The following is an 18,582-nucleotide window of genomic DNA, read 5'->3' on the forward strand; positions in this document are numbered from 1 at the left end:
TTTAAGTTACTGCAATTTACATTTCTTGCACTTTAAGTTTCAGTCATTTAGTTTCTTGTTCTTTAAGATTCAGTACATTTTACTTTCCTGTTCTTTAATTTACTGCAAATTCCCCTCTCCCTTTACATTTACTGTCATTTACTTCCTGTTAAACACAAATCACTCAACCAATACTTGATTCGCTTGACTAAACCAACCACTAAACTAAAATTGCTCAATCCTTCAATCCCTGTGGGATCGACCTCACTCATGTGAGTTATTATTACTTGATGCGACCCGGTACACTTGCCGGTGAGTTTTGTGTTGGATCGTTTTCCACACATCAGGCAGCATTGCTGGCGTTGAACACCAGCCAAGGAGCAGCCCCTGGGCGTTCAAACACCGGTGCAAGAGAGCAGGTTGTCTAGAATTTCCTAACCCTTCAGGACCAGTGGGTCCCACGGAATCTCCACCTACCCCACCTTCTTCTTCCCCATTGATCATATTCGCTCGAGGACGAGCAAAACTCTTAAATTTGGTGTTGCAAAAGCTTTGCTTTGTGACTTCTACCACTCTTAAGTATAGAAGAAGAGGATGGAGCAAACCAGAGAGCATGCACATGAGCCTGTGTAGCAGCCTTAACAAAGATAAAGGAGTGACATTGAAGAGATTAAGCACTACATTGGATCCTCAAGGAAGAGCACTGGCCACCATCATTCCGGTGGATTCGTTCTCTTTTACTCCTTTTCTATTTTATTTTTTATTTTCTGTCTGTTTAATTACTTGTTCTCTTGTTCTTATTGCATGATCATTTGCATTGATGTCTTAAAGTTGTAAAATATTCCATATATCTCTCACCTTGCTTAAAAGAAAATTTTTATTTGAAAGGAATTGACAGATGCATGAACTTCAAGTTTAAAATAAGATTAGTTTAATTATGTTGATGTGGTGTCATTGCTTTAGTTTTCTAAATGTATGAATAAACAGTGCATATTTGAAGTTAAAATTTATGAATGTTGGCTCTTGAAAGAATGATGATGATAGTGAAGTATTATTGATAATCTGAAAAATCCAAAAATTGATTCTTGAAGCAAGAAAAAGCAGCAAAAAGAAAAAGAAAAAGCTTGCATGCGAAAAAAAATAAAATAAAATAAGCAAGCAAAAAAAGTCAATAGTCGTTTAAACCAAAATGCAAGGGTAAATGGGCCCAAGGCTTTGAGCATCAGTGGTTAGGAGGGCCCAAAGGAATAAAATCCTAGCCTAAGCGGCTAAACCAAGCTATCCCTAACCATGTGCTTGTGGCGTGAAGGTGTCAAGTGAAAAGCTTGAGACTGAGCAGTTAAAGTCGTGGTGCAAAGCAAAAAGAGTGTGCTTAAGAACTCTGGACACCTCTATCTGGGGACTCTAGCAAAGTTGAGTCATAATCTGAAAAGGTTCACCCAGGTAAAGTGTCTGTGGCATGAATGTATCCGGTGGTAATACTGGAACACAAAGTGCTTAGGGTCACGGCCAAGACTCATAAAGCTGTGTTCAAGAATCAAAGTAAGCTTAACTAGGAAAGTCAATAATATAATCTAGATTCTAAGTTCCTAAGGATGCCAACATCTCTGAGTTTCAATGGATAGTGAGATGCCAAAACTATTCAGAAGCAAAAAGCTGCTAAGTCCCGCTCATCTGATTTTGGCTAAGCTTCATTTGAAACTTAGAAATTTATTGTATCTTAATTTTCTTTTCCATCCTACTGTGTTTTTAGTTGCTTGGGGACAAGCAACAGTTTAAGTTTGGTGTTCCAATGAGCGGATATTTTATATGCTTTTTGACATCACTTTCATATATGAGTATTTGTGTTTTTGAGAAATTTTAGGTATTTTCTGGCTGAAATTGAGGAGCTGAAGCAGAAGTCTAATTCAGAGACAGAGAAAGAACTACAAATGCTATCCAAATCTGACCTGCCTATATTCAGAAGAGCTTTTTTGGAGCTACAGAAGTCCAAATAGAGCGATCTTAATAGCTATGGAAAGGTGACTTCCAGAACTTTCCAGAAATATAGAATAGTTTATACTTTGCTTCAGAATAGAAGGCCCAAAACTGGCGTCAACCTCCTGTCCCCTTCCAGGCATCCAGCGCCCAAAGAGTAGAGCCCAACATCCAAAGGCCCAGACCGGACCCCCTAGCTGGCATTCCACACCCAAGGTGCCTCATAGCATGTGGATCTCATCAAAGCTCAGCCCAAACACTCAACAAATGGGCCGAAGAGGTGGATTTTAGCACTAAATAGAATGTTTCGCCCTTACTAGTCATCTGTTTAGTATTTAAGGGATTAAATATATGTAAGTTACATAATTTTTCTCATCATTCACGTTTTTCCATTGCCTTCTACCTCAGTATGAGTTTTTAAACCTCCTAGGTTGAGGGGAGGAGCACTGTTGAGTCCTATGAATTAATAAAAGTACTATCGTTTCTTCTTCGATCCGTGCGTGATTAATTCTAAGATGTTTATTCGTACTTCATCGTGGTGAATAGGATTATCTAACCAATTATCTCTATTCATTATATTAAGATGAACGTGCCTGACAAACACCCGCGTCTACTTGGATTCAGAACGCGTCTTTCACCGGACAGTGACGAACAACAGCTTGAATATACATCTCTCAGACGGCTAATCCGCGATTTCATTGGGGACTTCTCTAGACATCAATTCAACCGATTTCTAGGGAGATTAGGGTCTCTGTGGTAGAGACTAGAACCCAAATATAGCATTCTTTGATTCGAAAGGTCTGACCTTATCTATGGCATTTTAAGTAGGATAAAAAAGGAGAATGGACTTTACGCGCTTCACCCTCAAGTAAAAATGGATCCACACTAAACCTGGGGTTCAGATCCGAAGGAGTATTGGCAGTTGCTTAAACCAGTGTCAATCACACACAGCCTGCCATTGAAGAAATCACTCACAAGCAAAGAAGATAGTAGTACCAGAGTTACTTCAGAAGACAAAGCAACTCCAACTCTCAACCCTATTCCCATTATTGCATCCAAGCATTTATGACATTTAAAGTATTCAAAGTTTATCCAACATAAACCTTCTGATTCTGCCTGACTAAGACCTGCAAGACAAAACATAAGCTTGCTTCAAGCCACAATCCTCGTGGGATCGACTTTGACTTGCTCAGGTATTACCTGGACGACCCAGTGCACTTGCTAGTACTGCCTTCCGTACGAAAAGCTGTGCGGTTTTACGTACGTACGCACTAGAATGTAATGCCTGAGTTGATGCCATATCCAAATTATCCAGCACCAAGCCAAAGGGAAACAACAAAAGCCTCATTTAGGAAATTCTTCTGACACCATCCATATCAAAAGAAGATGACAACTTCGAGGTAATGCCCGTATCAAATAAAAATTTAGGATGGATGACACCCATAATCAATTATCTTACATTTGATATTCTCTTGAAGAATGAAAAGGAGGCCTGAAGACTCTAAGGGAAGCACAAAATTATACACTGGTCCACAATATCCTGTATAAAAAAGGGATATCAACACCCCTCTTCAAGTGCGTCCCGACTCTAACACCAAAGAAGTCTTAGAAGACGTGCATAATGGCATATGCGAAAACCACTTGGGAGCTTGGTCATTAGCTAAGAAGGTGATTCGAGCAGGTTTCTTCTGGCCGACCCTGCAAAGAGTAACAGCCGAGTTTGTTAGGAAATGTCCGTATTGCCAGAAGCACGCCAACTTCTGTGTGACACCTCCTGAACAGCTTATTAGTGTTACTTCACCATGGCCTTTTGTTAAATGGGGTCTCAATCTACTCGGGCCATTTTTCCAAACTCCAGGCCAAGGCAAATACCTTATAATAGGGATTGACTACTTCACTAAACGGATTGAGGCATAGCCATTGGCAACTATCACTGCCCAAAGAAGTTGGAAGTTCCTCTACAAAAATATTGTCTAGGTTCCCCACTCCATTACCATAGACAACGGGACTCAATTCACCGACTCAAGTTTTAGAAATCTGGTGGCCGATCTTAAGGTAAAGCACTAATTCATATCTGTAGAACACTCCCAGGAAAACAGGCAAGCTGAAGCTGTAAACAAGGTCATATTGGCCATGTTGAAACGCTGATTACAAGAAATAAAGGAAGCATGGGCAGACGAACTCCCCCAAGCTCTATGGGCAGATTGGATAACCTTGCATTCCATAACGGGGGAGGCACCTTTCTGACTTGCCTATGGGATGGAGACTATGATTCCCATTAAAATTGCTGAAGAATAACCCAGAATTGTATTCTATAACGAATGGGCCAACATCCAGACACAAAGGGAAGAGTTCGACCTTCTTCTCGAGGCATGAGAAAGAGCTCAGATCAAAGACAAAGCCCTAAAATAGAGGATGGCTCTAAGATATAACCAAAAGGTAATTAAAAGAAGCTTCACCTCTAACGACCTCATCCTAATCAGCAATGACATCAGAGTCTAGAAGTTGGGCGAAGGGAAGCTAGCTGTAAATTGGAAAGGGCCCTACAAGAGAGTGGAGGTCCTAGGGAAAGGTTACTACAAAATGTACGACCTTCAATGGTGGGAGCTCCCGAGGTCTTGGCACGCATGTAACCTTAAGAAGTATTACAGTAAGAAAGCAAGCATTTCCCCTTGATGTACTCTTTTTTCCAAGCATAGGATTTTTTTCCAAAAAGGGTTTTTTCTGAAGGGAGTTTTAATAAGGCACCAAAGCAATAGCTAAGGGAGGCCCAGTGATGCGTGAGCATCTTTCTTATCTTTTCTTAGTGAATTTGCATGTAAAACTATTGATATAAATCGCGATGTAGGTGTTTTAAGTCACCATGAATTCTACTTTGAGTGGTTTTGCAATTTGATTTATTACAGGTGTTATTTAGGCGAGTTTGACAGAGTTCACGTAGAAGAAAAGGAAGAAAGTGGATGACATTGTAACCACTAACCTTCTCATACTCCAATGAACATAACTTGAGCTATATAGATTTAATTGATGTGGTTTTAGAGGCATTGAAAAGCTAACTTTTAGAGCTTTCCAACGATATATAATAGTTTATACTTTTTTTCTGGAATCACAACGCCAAACACCACCAAGGTGGCGCCAAACATCATCCAACCCAAGTTTGGCGCTAGGACTCATAATACGCCACATTTGATGCGGCTTTGGTGGTTCCAAACTTGATCCAGCTCATGTTTGACACCAAGAACTCATAAAGCTTTTATTGGATGCGGTCATAGTGGCGCCCAGACTCATGATAAAGAATAACACCAGCGTGATTGATAAACCACTATTCTATGGTTTATCTTATGCTCAATTGAGTAGTTTTTATCAATTCTTTACACACTTATTCATATAATTTGCATGAGTTTATATTTTTCCTTCCTGATTTTGTGCTATGATTGAAATCATGCTTCTTTGGCCTTATATTTGCTAATATTAATCCTCTCTTATTACCATTAGATGCCGTGATATGTGTGTTAAGTGTTTTCAGAGATTACAGGGCAGGAATGGCTTAGAGGAAGGAAAGGAAGCATGCAAAAGTGGAAGGAATACAAGAAATGGAAGGAATTGCCAAAGCTGCCAACCTGACCCCTTCGCATTCAAATGGTCATAAATTGAGCTACAGAGGTCCAAATGAGGCGGTTCTAGTTATGTTGGAAAGCTAACATCCGGGGCTTCGATTTGATATATAATTTGCCATTGTGGCCGTACAGCTAGGCGACACAAACGTGTGCTCCACGTGGACGCGTCACAATGACAAAAATTAGCGTGGCGGATTTCGCAACCAGTGAATCCTGGGCTATTTCTGACCTAGTTTCAAGCCCAGAAAACACGAATTAAAGGCTGCAAAGTGGAGGAATGAAGGAAGATGACTCATAATTCACTTTTCATAATTTAGATGTAGTTTTTAGAGAGAGAGGTTCTCTCTTCTCTCTTAGGTTTTAGGAATTAGGATTTCTCTTAGTTTTAGGATTTAGGATTATTTCTTCTTCATCACAGGTTCAACGTTCCTTTAATTTATTTTCTACTTTTATTTTATTACTTTAATTGATATTTATCTTTTCAATTTAGCTTATGAACCTTTCCATGTTAGATTTGAATTTATGTTTAAATGTAGTTTGAGGTATTTCAGATTTATAATTCCTTTATTCTATTTATGATGTTTTCAATTTAATTTAGAATTTTTTCTTTTGGCTTTGGTTAAGTAATTGGTGACGCTTGAGTTATCAAACTCGAGGTGTTGACTGAAAATTGGAATTGCTTGCTAATTAATTTGGATTCCACTAACTCTAGCCTTTCCAAGGGAAAGACTAGGACTTGAGGATTCATATTGATTTATCCACTCACCTTCGTAGTTAGAGGTTGACTAAGTGGGAGCAAAAATCCAATTCTTATCACACCTGATAAGGATAACTAGGATAGGATTTCTAGTTCTCATACCTTGCCAAGAGCTTTATTAGTTATTATTTTAACAACTTGTTATTTTACATTACTTGTTTCCTATTTCAAAAACCCAAAATAAAATATATCTTTTTCCATAACCAATAATAAATCATACTTCCCTGCAATTCCTTGAGAAGACGACCCGAGGTTTGAATACTTCGGTTATAAATTTTGTTGGGTTTTGTTACTTGTGACAACCAAACGTTTGTACGAAAGGATTTTTGTTGGTTTAGAAGCTATACTTATAACGCGATTATATTTGTGAATTTCTTTACCGATAGGAAATCCGATCGTCAAAATGGCGCCGTTGTCGGGGAATTGCAAACGTGTGCCTTATTATTGGTTATTGTAAATATTTTTAAAATTTTTATCTTATCTTATCTTTTTTCAAAAATCATATCTTTTTCAAAATATTATCTTATCTTTTTTTTTTCATATCTTTTTCAAAATATTTTATTTTTGTTAGCTTTTGCTTTTATTTTCTCCTAATACTATGAACTCTCACCCCTTTGGCTATGAGTCTGGCTACAATTATGTTGCAGGAAGAGGAGATTATAATGACAACTTGCATCAAGGATGGGACAATCAAAGATGGGAGGAGCCACAAGGATTTGATCAACCCTCATGGCATTAACCACCTCCAATGGACTATCAACAACCATTATGTGATGCATGTTAAGGCAATGGCTATGGTGAGCACTCTTTTGATTATCAATAACCACCACCATATACCTATGAACCCCCCTCCTCAACTTGACTTTGGACCACCATCTCACAAACCCCTTTCCGCCATTCACCTCCATATGACCCTAACCCTCAACCACCATACCAACCACCATATGAACCATATATAGAACCACCCTAATTCTAACCCAATTACTCCCAAGAACCACCACCTCAATATTCACCATCTTCATATCCATCAATCCAAGAGCACTATGATCCTACTCATGATAGCCAAGCGCAACAAGAGTCAAAGGATCGTTTCAAGGAGACAATGGATCGACTCAATGCAACCATTCAACAACTGGGCCAAGCAATAAGCCGACTAGACTCCTGACATCTGGACACTCAAGGAACTCCCATGGCTTCATGTGGAGAATCTACTAAAGAATGCAGCATGAAGGAGAAGCTAGAAACTCCGGTGGAGAATGAGCAGCATGACTTTGTATTGGAATAATTGGAGCAAGCCGTAATCGTTAAAGAGGAAGAAGTGGTCGAAGACTGAGGAGATGCGGAACCTCCATGTGAAAGTCAGATTATAGAGCCTCCTTCCAAGGCGATTGAAATTGATGATGAGGAGGGTGTACAACCTCTAAGGCATATCCTGGTTGAAAACTTGGAAGAGGTTGATCAAGAGACGGAGACTAAAGAAGCAGAAGCACAACCTCCCATGCCCTTGGTAAGCAATGAAGGAGAGATTAAATTGGAAGAAAGCTACCAAGAAGAAGAGGTTGAAAGTTAAGAAACTTGCAAAGAGGTTGAAGTTGTCAGAGAAGAGCACAAGGGAGTAAAGCCTGCAACTACCTTGCCAAAGTTGTTGGAGACCCCTCCCCCTAAGTTGCCATCATCCTTCACAACATTCAAGTGGGTAAAATTCATATCCCTTAGCTTTCTAATTCCACTTGAATATGGGCTATTGGAGACGGATGGTCAACTTAGAGCTCTTTGTGGCATTAAGAGTAAGAGGAAGATGGTCAATGGTAAGAATTATCCTGCAAGGTTCATTATGGTTAGAAGCTTTAAGTTTAAACGCAAAGGATGGTGTAGAGCTCAATTGAATGGGTCTAGGAAGTTGTTTGGACACTTCAGTGAGAATTCCTAAGCTGAACCACCCAGATGGTATCATGATAATCCACTTGAAGACGGGTGTAGAAACAAGATTTGGGATCCGGGAATATATGAGGATCAAATTTGGGAGCTCAAAGCTTGTGAAGAACTCCATCAAAGCTTGAGAAATTTACTTGGTATTGATAGAGCTTATTGGAAGTCCAAGCATTGGCGGAAGTTCCAGGATGAGTTCAAGCACAAGCCACCATGACAGAGAGCTCGCCAAATGTCTAACTTACGGACTTTAACTAAAAGTGCTAGGTGGGAGACAACCCACCGTGGTATGATCGTCCCTTTTTCAGTTTTAATTTTAGTCTGTTTTATTTATTTTTGTGTTTTGATTGAACCTGGAATCATGCATAACATTCATATTAGCATTGCATTCTGCATTTTGTATTTAAAAAAAAAACGCACGCGACGTGACACTGTCGCTGACGCGTTCGCGTCAAATGTTTGACCCAAGTGTGGCTGGAGGCGTGCCTTTGGCACAATTTGACCCAAGCGACCACGTCGCTGACGCGCCCGTGTCATGTGGAAAAAATGTCTCCCATGCATCTGCGTCACCCACGCGAATGCCTGGCCTCTGTAAAATCGACGTAAACGGGTTTATGGTAGCAAGTTATGATGGAGTGGGGCTGGAATCATACTGGAAGCACAAGACCTACCACGCGAACACGTGTTCCACGCATCCGCGTCGTTTTTTAAAGTATGGCCATTCACGCGATCGCGTCAACCACGCTACCGCATCACCCAGATTTTTGTCAAAATGCATTTAAAACAGAGAGTTGCGCGACCTCGAGGCTGCCCTCGGGCTAATGGCACAAATCCCTCCACGCAAATGCGTGACCCATGCGTCCGCGTCACTTCATAAATCACACTAACCGCACGAACGCGTGCTCCACGCGTCTGCGTCACATGCGACGCATAGCTTATCCAAATCACTGCCAACTATCTTATCTTTTCTTCCCCAAATCTAAATCTTTTTTTTTCCTTCTTTTTTTTTCTTTCTTTTTCTTTTAATTGGTGTTGGAAATTTATTTGGGTCATTATTTTGCTTGTGGATTATTAAGGAATTGTTTGACAATTATATATTACTTTGTATAAGGTTGCTTTCATGTTCAAATTAATACTTTCAATAACTTATTTACTTATATTTGTGAATTTCTTTACCGATAGAAAATCTGATCGTTACTGATCTTTATGATTTTGTTTCATTTAATTTGGTTTTAGAATTTATTTTTAAATTAATAAAATATATTTTATGTTTTATAAAATATATTTTAAATTTATTAGGATTAGATATAAAAGGATAAGATATCTTGGCCTAGGTTTTCTTCTTCTCATCTTCCGCACTTTTTACTTTTCTCTGCTAGGGTTTATTTTCTCCATGAGCAACTAAACCTCCATTATTAAAGTTAAGAGCTCTGTTTATTCTATGGATTAATGTTATTATCATTATACTTTCAATCAATGTACTGATTTATATTCAAGGATTACTTTTGTTCTTTATCTTATGAATTTGAGTATATTGGAAGATAGCTCTTTTTCTACATGAGTTCTTGTTGATTCTTGGAAAAGTTAACTCACTTGAATAATAGCTTGAAAGTAATTCCTCCTAAATCTCTAATTGCATGGACTTAACATGATACATGACATATAATCATCTTATATTTGGATAATTAGGGTTTATGTGGCTACTAAACTAGAATTGGACCTAAACCTTTAATCTAATTCAAGTGACCAAGGAATTAGCAGTTTATTAGGTTGGAGGAGATTAAATCACTAAGGAATTAGGATTTAATCAATTAAAGTTGAATCTTGCATGATTAAAGTATTTAGTAAGAACCATTAATCCGGAAAAAATAAATATCTCTGAAACCTTATTGTTTCTCTCATATATCTTTCATATCAAATATTTGCTTGCTTTCTTGAACTCTCTGAACTGCTATTTAATGCAATTTAAACCCAAAACACTATTTTCTACCTGTCTAACTAAGTGAATCACTCAATTATTGTTGTTTGGTCTATCAATCCTTGTGGGATCGACCCTTATGATGAGCGGATAATTTATACGCTTTTTGGCATTGTTTTTAGGTAGTTTTTAGTAGGATCTAGCTACTTTTAGGGATGTTTTCATTAGTTTTTATGCAAAATTCACATTTCTGGACTTTACTTTGAGTTTGTGTGTTTTTCTATGATTTCAGGTATTTTCTGGCTGAAAATGAGGGACCTGAGCAAAAATCTGATTCAGGTTGAAAAATGACTGCTGATGATGTTGGATTCTGACCCCCCTGCACTCGAAACGGATTTTCTCGAGCTACAGAACTCCAAATGGTGCGCTCTCAACTGAGTTAGAAAGTAGACATCCAGGGCTTTTCATAAATATATAATAGTCTATACTTTGTTTGAGTTTAGAGGACGCAAACTAGCGTTCAATGCAAGTTCTATGCTGCACTCTGGAGTAAAATGCCAGAAACACATCACAAACTAGAGTTAAACGCCAAAAATACATTACAACTTGGCGTTTAACTCCAAAAAAAGCCTCTGCACGTGTAAAGCTCAAGCTCAGCCCAAGCACACATCAAAGTGGGCCCCGGAAGTGGATTTCTGCACTAAGACTTATTTCTGTAAACCCTAGTAACTAGTTTAGTATAAATAGAACTTTTTACTATTGTATTAGACATCTGGTCCTGTTTTATCTTTGGTCTCAGTTTTAATCGATTGTTTATCTTAGGAGACTATTGATCACATTTTGGGGGCTGGCCATTCGGCCATGCCTGGACCTTGATCACTTATGCATTTTTAACGGTGGAGTTTCTACACACCATAGATTAAGGTGTGGAGCTCTGCTGTACCTCGAGTATTAATGCAATTATTACTATTTTTTATTCAATTTAGCTTATTATAATTCTAAGATATTCGTTGCACTTCAACATGATGAATGTGATGATCTGTGACAATCATCATCATTCTCACCTATGAACGCGTGACTGACAACCACTTCCGTTCTACCTTAGATCGAGCGTGTATCTCTTGGATTCCTTAATCAAAATCTTCGTGGTATAAGCTAGAGCCCATTGGCAGCATTCTTGAGAATCCAGAAAGTCTAAACCTTGTCTGTGGTATTCCAAGTAGGATTCAGGGATTGAATGACTGTGACGAGCTTCAAACTCGCGATTGTTGGGCGTAGTGACAGATGCAAAAGAATAAATGGATTCTATTCCGACATGATCGAGAACCGACAGATGATTAGTCGTGCTGTGACAGAGCATTTGGATCATTTTCACTGAGAGGATGGGAAGTAGCCATTGACAACAATGATGCCCTACATACAGCTTGCCATGGAAAGGAGTATGAAGAATGGGATGAAAGCAGTAGGAAAGCAGAGATTCAACAGGAACAAAGCATCTCTATGCACTTATCTGAAATTCCCACCATTGAATTACATAAGTATCTCTATCTTTATTTTATTGCTTTATTTATCTTTATTTTTGAAAACCAATATAACCATTTGAATCCGCCTAACTAAGAGTTGCAAGATGACCATAGCTTGCTTCATACCAACAATCTCCGAGGGATCAACCCTTACTCATGTAAGGTATTACTTGGACAACCAAGTGCACTTGCTGGTTAGTTGTCCAAAATTGTGACAAAGTGTGATTCACGTTTGAGAGCTCCAAGTCTTTGGCACCATTGTTGATGATCACAATTTACGCGCATCAAGTTTTTGGCGCCGTTGTCGGGGATTGTTTGAGTTTGGACAACTGACGGTTCATCTTGTTGCTCAGATTAAGTAATTTTCTTTTCAAAAAAAAAGTTTTCAAAAATCTTTCAAAATTTTTTATTTTATTTTCGTTTTTCCAAAAAGAAATTTTCAAACAACCCAAAAAAATTAATAAAATTATAAAAACCAAAAAGTTTTGTGTTTCTTGTTTGAGACTAGTGTCAATTTTTAAGTTTGGTGTCAATTACATGGCTTTAAAAATTTGTGCATTTTTCGAAAATTTCATGCATGTGTTCTTCATGATCTTCAAGTTGTTCTTGGTAAGTCTTCTTGTTTGATCTTCATATTTTCTTATTTTGTGTCCTTTGTTATTTTTCATATGCATTTTTTTGCATTCATAGTGTCTAAGCATTGAAAATTTCTAAGTTTGGTGTCTTGCATGTTTTTCTTTTCTTGAAAATTTTTCAAAAATAAGTCTTGATGTTCATCTTGATCTTCAAAGTGTTCTTGGTATTCATCTTGACATTCATAGTGTTCTTGCATGCATTAATTGTTTTGATCCAAAAATTTTATGTTTTGGGTCATATTTGTGTTTTTCTCTCTCATCATTAAAAATTCAAAAATAAAAAAAATATATTTTCCATATTTCTCTCATAAATTTCGAAATATTTGGGTTGACTTAGTCAAAAATTTTTTAAAATTAGTTGTTTCTTGTTAGCCAAGTCAAGATTTAAATTTTAAAAATCCTATCTTTTCAAAATCGTTTTCAAAAATAAAATCTTTTTCATTTTTCTTCTTATTTTTTGAAAATTTTAAAATTGATTTTCAAAATATTTTTCTTAATTTTATTTCATAATTTTCAAAAACTTTACTAACAATTAATGTGATTGATTCAAAAATTTGAAGTTTGTTACTTTCTCGTTAAGAAAGGTTCAATCTTTAAATTCTAGAATCATATCTTTTAGTTTCTTGTTAGTCAAGTAATCCATTTTAATTCTAAAAATCAAATCATTCTAATTTCCTCTTCAAATCTTTTTCAAAACAAATCTCAATCATATCTTTTCAAATTATATTTTTTTCAAAATCAATTTAAAAATCTTTTCTAACTTCCTATCTTTTCAAAATTGAATTTCAAATCTTTTTCAACTAACTAATTGACTTTTTGTTTGTTTCTTAGCTTTTTCAAAACCACCTAACTAATTTTCTTTCTCTAATTTTCGAAAACTCCTCTCCATTTTTCAAAAATTCTTTTTGATTAACTAATTGTTTCAAATTTTAATTTTAATTTTGATTCTTCTCTTAATTTTCGAAAATCACTAACTGTTTTTCAAAAACAATTTTCGAATTTCTCCCTCTCTCATATTCTTCTATTTATTTATTTAATTACCAACACTCTTCTCTTCATCTTAAAAGTTCGAACCCCCTATTCTTCTCTGTGTTCAAAATTTTTTCTTCTCATTCTCCTATTCTTTTATTCTTATACTCACATAAAGGAATCTCTCTACTGTGGTAAAGAGGATTCCTATTATTATTTTATGTTCCCTTCTTTCTTCTTTCTCATATGAGCAGGAGCAAGGACAAGAATATTCTTGTTGAAGCAGATCCTGAACCTGAAAGGACTCTGAAGAGGAAACTAAGAGAATCTAAATTACAACAATCCAGAGACAACCTTACAGAAATTTTCGAAAAGGAAGAGGAGATGGCAGCCGAAAATAATGACAACAATAATAATGCAAGGAGGATGCTTGGTGATTATACTACACCTACTTTGAATTTTTATGGAAGAAGCATCTCAATCCCTGCCATTGGAGCAAACAATTTTGAGCTAAAACCTCAACTAGTTGCTCTAATGCAACAGAACTGAAAGTTTCATGGACTTCCATCAGAAGATCCCTATCAGTTTTTAACTGAGTTTTTGCAGATTTGTGAGATTGTTAAGACTAATGGAGTAGATCCTGAAGTCTACAAGCTCATGCTTTTCGCTTTTGCTGTAAGAGATAGAGCTAGAACATGGTTGGACTCACAACCTAAAGATAGCCTGGACTCTTGGGATAAGCTGGTCACGACCTTCTTGGCTAAGTTCTTTCCTCCTCAAAAGCCGAGCAAGCTTAGAGTGGATGTTCAAGCCAAAAAGTGTCCTACTGACATGCTTTCAGAGTGGACCATTTTGGATATATTCTATTATGGTCTATCTGAATTCTCTAAGATGTCACCGGACCATTCTACAGGTGGATCCATTCACCTAAAGAAAACGCCTGCAGAAGTTTAAGAACTCATTAACATGGTTGCAAATAACCAATTCATGTACACCTCTGAGAGGAATCTTGTGAATAATGGGACGCCTTAGAAGAGGGGAGTTCTTGAAATTGATGCTCTGAATGCCATATTGGCTCAGAATAAAATGTTGACTCAGCAAGTCAACATGATTTCTCAGAGTCTGAATGGATGGCAAAACGCATCCAACAGTACTAAAGAGGCATCTTCTGAAGAAGAAGCTTATGATCCTGAGAACCCTGCAATGGCAGAGGTGAAGTATATGGGTGAACCCTATGGGAACACCTATAATTCCTCATGGAGAAATCATCCAAATTTCTCATGGAGGGATCAACAAAAGCCTCAAAAAGGCTTTAATAATGGTGGAAGAAACAGGCTTAGCAATAGCAAGCCTTTTCCATCATCTTCTCAGCAACAGACAGAGAATTCTGAGCAGCGCCCCTCTACCTTAGCAAACATAGTCTCTGATCTATCTAACGCCACTTTAAGTTTCATGAGTAAAACAAGGTCTTCCATTAGAAATTTAGAGGCACAAGTAGGTCAGCTGAGTAAGAAAATCACTGAAACCCCTCCTGGTACTCTCCCAAGCAATACATAAGAGAATCCAAAAAGAGAGTGCAAGGCTATTGATATAATCAATATGGCCGAATGCACAAAGGAGGAGAAGGACGTGAATCCTAGTGAGGAAGACCTCCTGGGTCATCCTCTGAACAAAAAGGAGTTCCAAACTGAGGAACCTAAGGAATCTAAGGCTCACCTAGAGACCATAGAGATTCCATTGAAACTCCTTTTACCATTCATGAGCTCTGAGAACTATTCTTCCTCTGAAGAGGATGAAGATGTAACTAAAGAGCAAGTTGCTCAATATTTGAGAGCCATCATGAAGCTGAATGCCAAGTTGTTTCTTAATGAGACTTGGGAAGATGAACCCCCCTTGCTCATTAGTGAACTAGATACATGAGTTCAGCAAACTCTACCTCAAAAGAAACAAGATCCTGGTAAATTCTTAATATCCTGTACTATAGGCACCATGACCTTTGAGAAGGCTCTATGTGACCTGGGGTCAGGTATAAATCTTATGCCACTCTCTGTAATGCAGAAACTAGGAATCTTTGAGGTATAGGCTACCACATTCTCATTAAAGATGGCAGACAAGTCAATAAGACAAGCTTATGGATTCGTAAAGGACGTGTTAGTGAAGGTTAAAGGCCTTTACATCCTTGCTGATTTCATAATCTTAGACACTGGAAAGGATGAGAATGAATCCATTATTCTTGGAAGACCCTTCCTAGCCACAGCAGGAGCTGTGATTGATGTTGACAGAGGAGAGTTAGTCCTTCAATTGAATGGGGACTACCTTGTGTTTAAAGTTCAAGGATCTTCCTATGCAACCATGGAGAGGAAGCATGAAAAGCTTCTCTCAATACAGAGTCAAACAAAGCCCCCATAATCAAACTCTAAGTTTGGTGTTGGGTGGCCACAACCAAATTCTAAGTTTGGTGTTGAACCCCCACATTCAAACTCTAAGTTTGGTATTGGGAGGTCCTAACAATGCTCTGATGATTTGTGAGCTTCATGAGAGCTCACTGTCAAGCTATTGACATTAAAGAAGCGCTTATTGGAAGGCAACCCAATTATTATTTATCTATATTTCTATTGTTCTTTTATGTCTTATTAGGTTTATGATCATGTGGAGTCACAAAACAATTGCTAAAATTAAAAACAGAATCAAAAACAGCAGAAGAAATAGCACACCCTGAAGGAAGAGCTTACTGGCGTTTAAACGCCAGTAAGGAGCATCTGGCTGGTGTTCAATGCTAGAACAGAGCATGAATCTGGCGTTGAACGCCAGAAACAAGTAGCAATCTGGCGTTTAAATGCCAGGATTGCACCCTGAGGAAAGCTGGTGTTTAACGCCAGCAACAAGCATCAGGCTGGCGTTAAACACCAGAAACATGCTACATTTGGGCGTTTAACGCCAAAACAAGCTTAAGTATGGCGTTAAACACCAGGATTGCATGCAGAGGGCATTTTATACGCCTAATTGGTGCAGGGATGATAAATCATTGACACCTCAGGATCTGTGGACCCCACAAGATTACCTCAGGATCTGTGGACCCCACAGGATCCCCACCTACCTCAACTCACCTTCTCTCCTCTTCACACAATCCAATAACATTCTTCCCCAAACACCCTTCACCAATTATCTCAATCTCTTTTCCCCATCACCTCTTCACCACTCACATCCATCCACTCTTCCCCATAAACCCCACCGACCTTCAAATTAAATATCTCTTTCCCACCCAAACCCACCCTAAATGACCGAACCCCATTCCCTCTTCCTCAACTATATAAATCCCTCTATCCTTCTTCATTTTCACACAACACAACCCTCTCTTCTCCCCCTTGGCCGAAACCCACACATCTCTCCCTTTCCTCCATATGTTCTCCTTCTTCTTCTTCTTCTTCTTCTTCTTCTTCTATTCTTTCTTCTCTTGCTTGAGGACGAGCAACATTCTAAGTTCATGAAGTCATCTCTCTAGAACTCTACAAAGTAGCCGAAAAGCCCTCCACCTTAGCAAGGCTAGCTTTTCCTCATCTCATTTGCCATCTATGCTACTCAGCTAGAGTTTTCATAGAAGGAGACATCCTCATTGAAGAGGACAAGCCCATCACTAAGAAGAGGATGGAGCAAACAAGAGAGGCCATCCATGGATCTCAAGAGATGCATGAGGAAGCTCATCATCAAAAAATCCCTGAGATGCCTCATGGGATGCATTTTCCTCCAAACAACTATTGGGAACAACTCAACACTTTTCTAGAAGGATTGAGTCATGACATGAACCAATTAAGGGTGGAACACCAAGAGCACTCCATCATTCTCAATGAGATTAGAGAAGATCAAAGAGCTATGAGGAAGGAGCAACAAAGGCAAGGAAGAGACATAGAGGATCTCAAGAACACCATTGGTCCTTCAAGGAAAAGGCTCTACCATCACTAAGGTGGACTCATTCCTTAACTTCCTTGTTCTTATCTCTCTATTTTTCGGTTTATGAGCTTCATGTTTGTCTATGTTTGTGTCTTTGTTACATGATTATTAGTGTCTAGTGTCTATGTCTTAAGGCTATGAATAATTCCATGAATCCTTCACCTTTCTTAAATGAAAAATGTTTCTAATACAAAAGAACAAGAAGTACATGATTTTCGAATTCATCCTTGAAATTAGTTTAATTATATTGATGTGGTGACAATACTTTTTGTTTTCTGAATGAATGCTTGAACAGTGCATATTTTTGATCTTGTTGTTTATGAATGTTAAAATTGTTGGCTCTTGAAAGAATGATGAAAAAGAGAAATGTTATTGATGATATGAAAAATCATAAAATTTGATTCTTGAAGCAAGAAAAAGCAGTGAAGAACAAAGCTTACGAAAAAAAAAAGTGGCAAAAAAAAGAGAAAGAAATAGAAAAAGCAAGCAGAAAAAGTCAATAGCCCTTAAAACCAAAAGGCAAGGGTAAAAAAGATCCAAGGCTTTGAGCATCTGTGGATAGGAGGGCCCAAGGAAATAAAATCCAGGCCTAAGCGGCTAAATCAAGCTGTCCCTAACCATGTACTTGTGGCATGCAGGTCCAAGTGAAAAGCTTGAGACTGAGTGGTTAAAGTTGTGATCCAAAGCAAAAAGAGTGTGCTTAAGAGCTCTAGACACCTCTATCTGGGGACTTTAGCAAAGCTGAGTCACAATCTGAAAAAGTTCACCTAGTCATGTGTCTGTGGTATTTATGTATCCGGTGGTAATATTGGAAAACAAAGTGCTTAGGGCCACGGCCAAGACTCATAAAAGTAGCTGTGTTCAAGAATCAACATACTTAACTAGGAGAATCAATAACACTATCTGAACTCTGAGTTCCTATAGATGCCAATCATTCTAAACTTCAAAGGATAAAGTGAGGTGCCAAAACTGTTCAGAAGCAAAAAGCTACAAGTCCCGCTTATCTAATTAGAACTAATATTCATTGATATTTTGGAATTTATAGTATATTCTCTTCTTTTTATCCTTTTTGATTTTCAGTTGCTTGGGGACAAGCAACAATTTAAGTTTTGTGTTTGGTGCACGAAATTGCCATCACACCTTTGCAATCCACACAACTAACTAGCAAGTGCACTGGGTCGTCCAAGTAATACCTTACGTGAGTAAGGGTCGATCCCATGGAGATTGTTGGTATGAAGCAAGCTATGGTTATCTTATTAATCTTAGTCAGGATGCCAATAAGGTTCTTTGAATTTAATTATAAAAAGTGAAAGTGTTTGGAATAAGTAAT

Source organism: Arachis duranensis, chromosome 4 (genome assembly GCF_000817695.3).
Source record: "Arachis duranensis cultivar V14167 chromosome 4, aradu.V14167.gnm2.J7QH, whole genome shotgun sequence".
Taxonomy (NCBI): Eukaryota; Viridiplantae; Streptophyta; class Magnoliopsida; order Fabales; family Fabaceae; genus Arachis; species Arachis duranensis.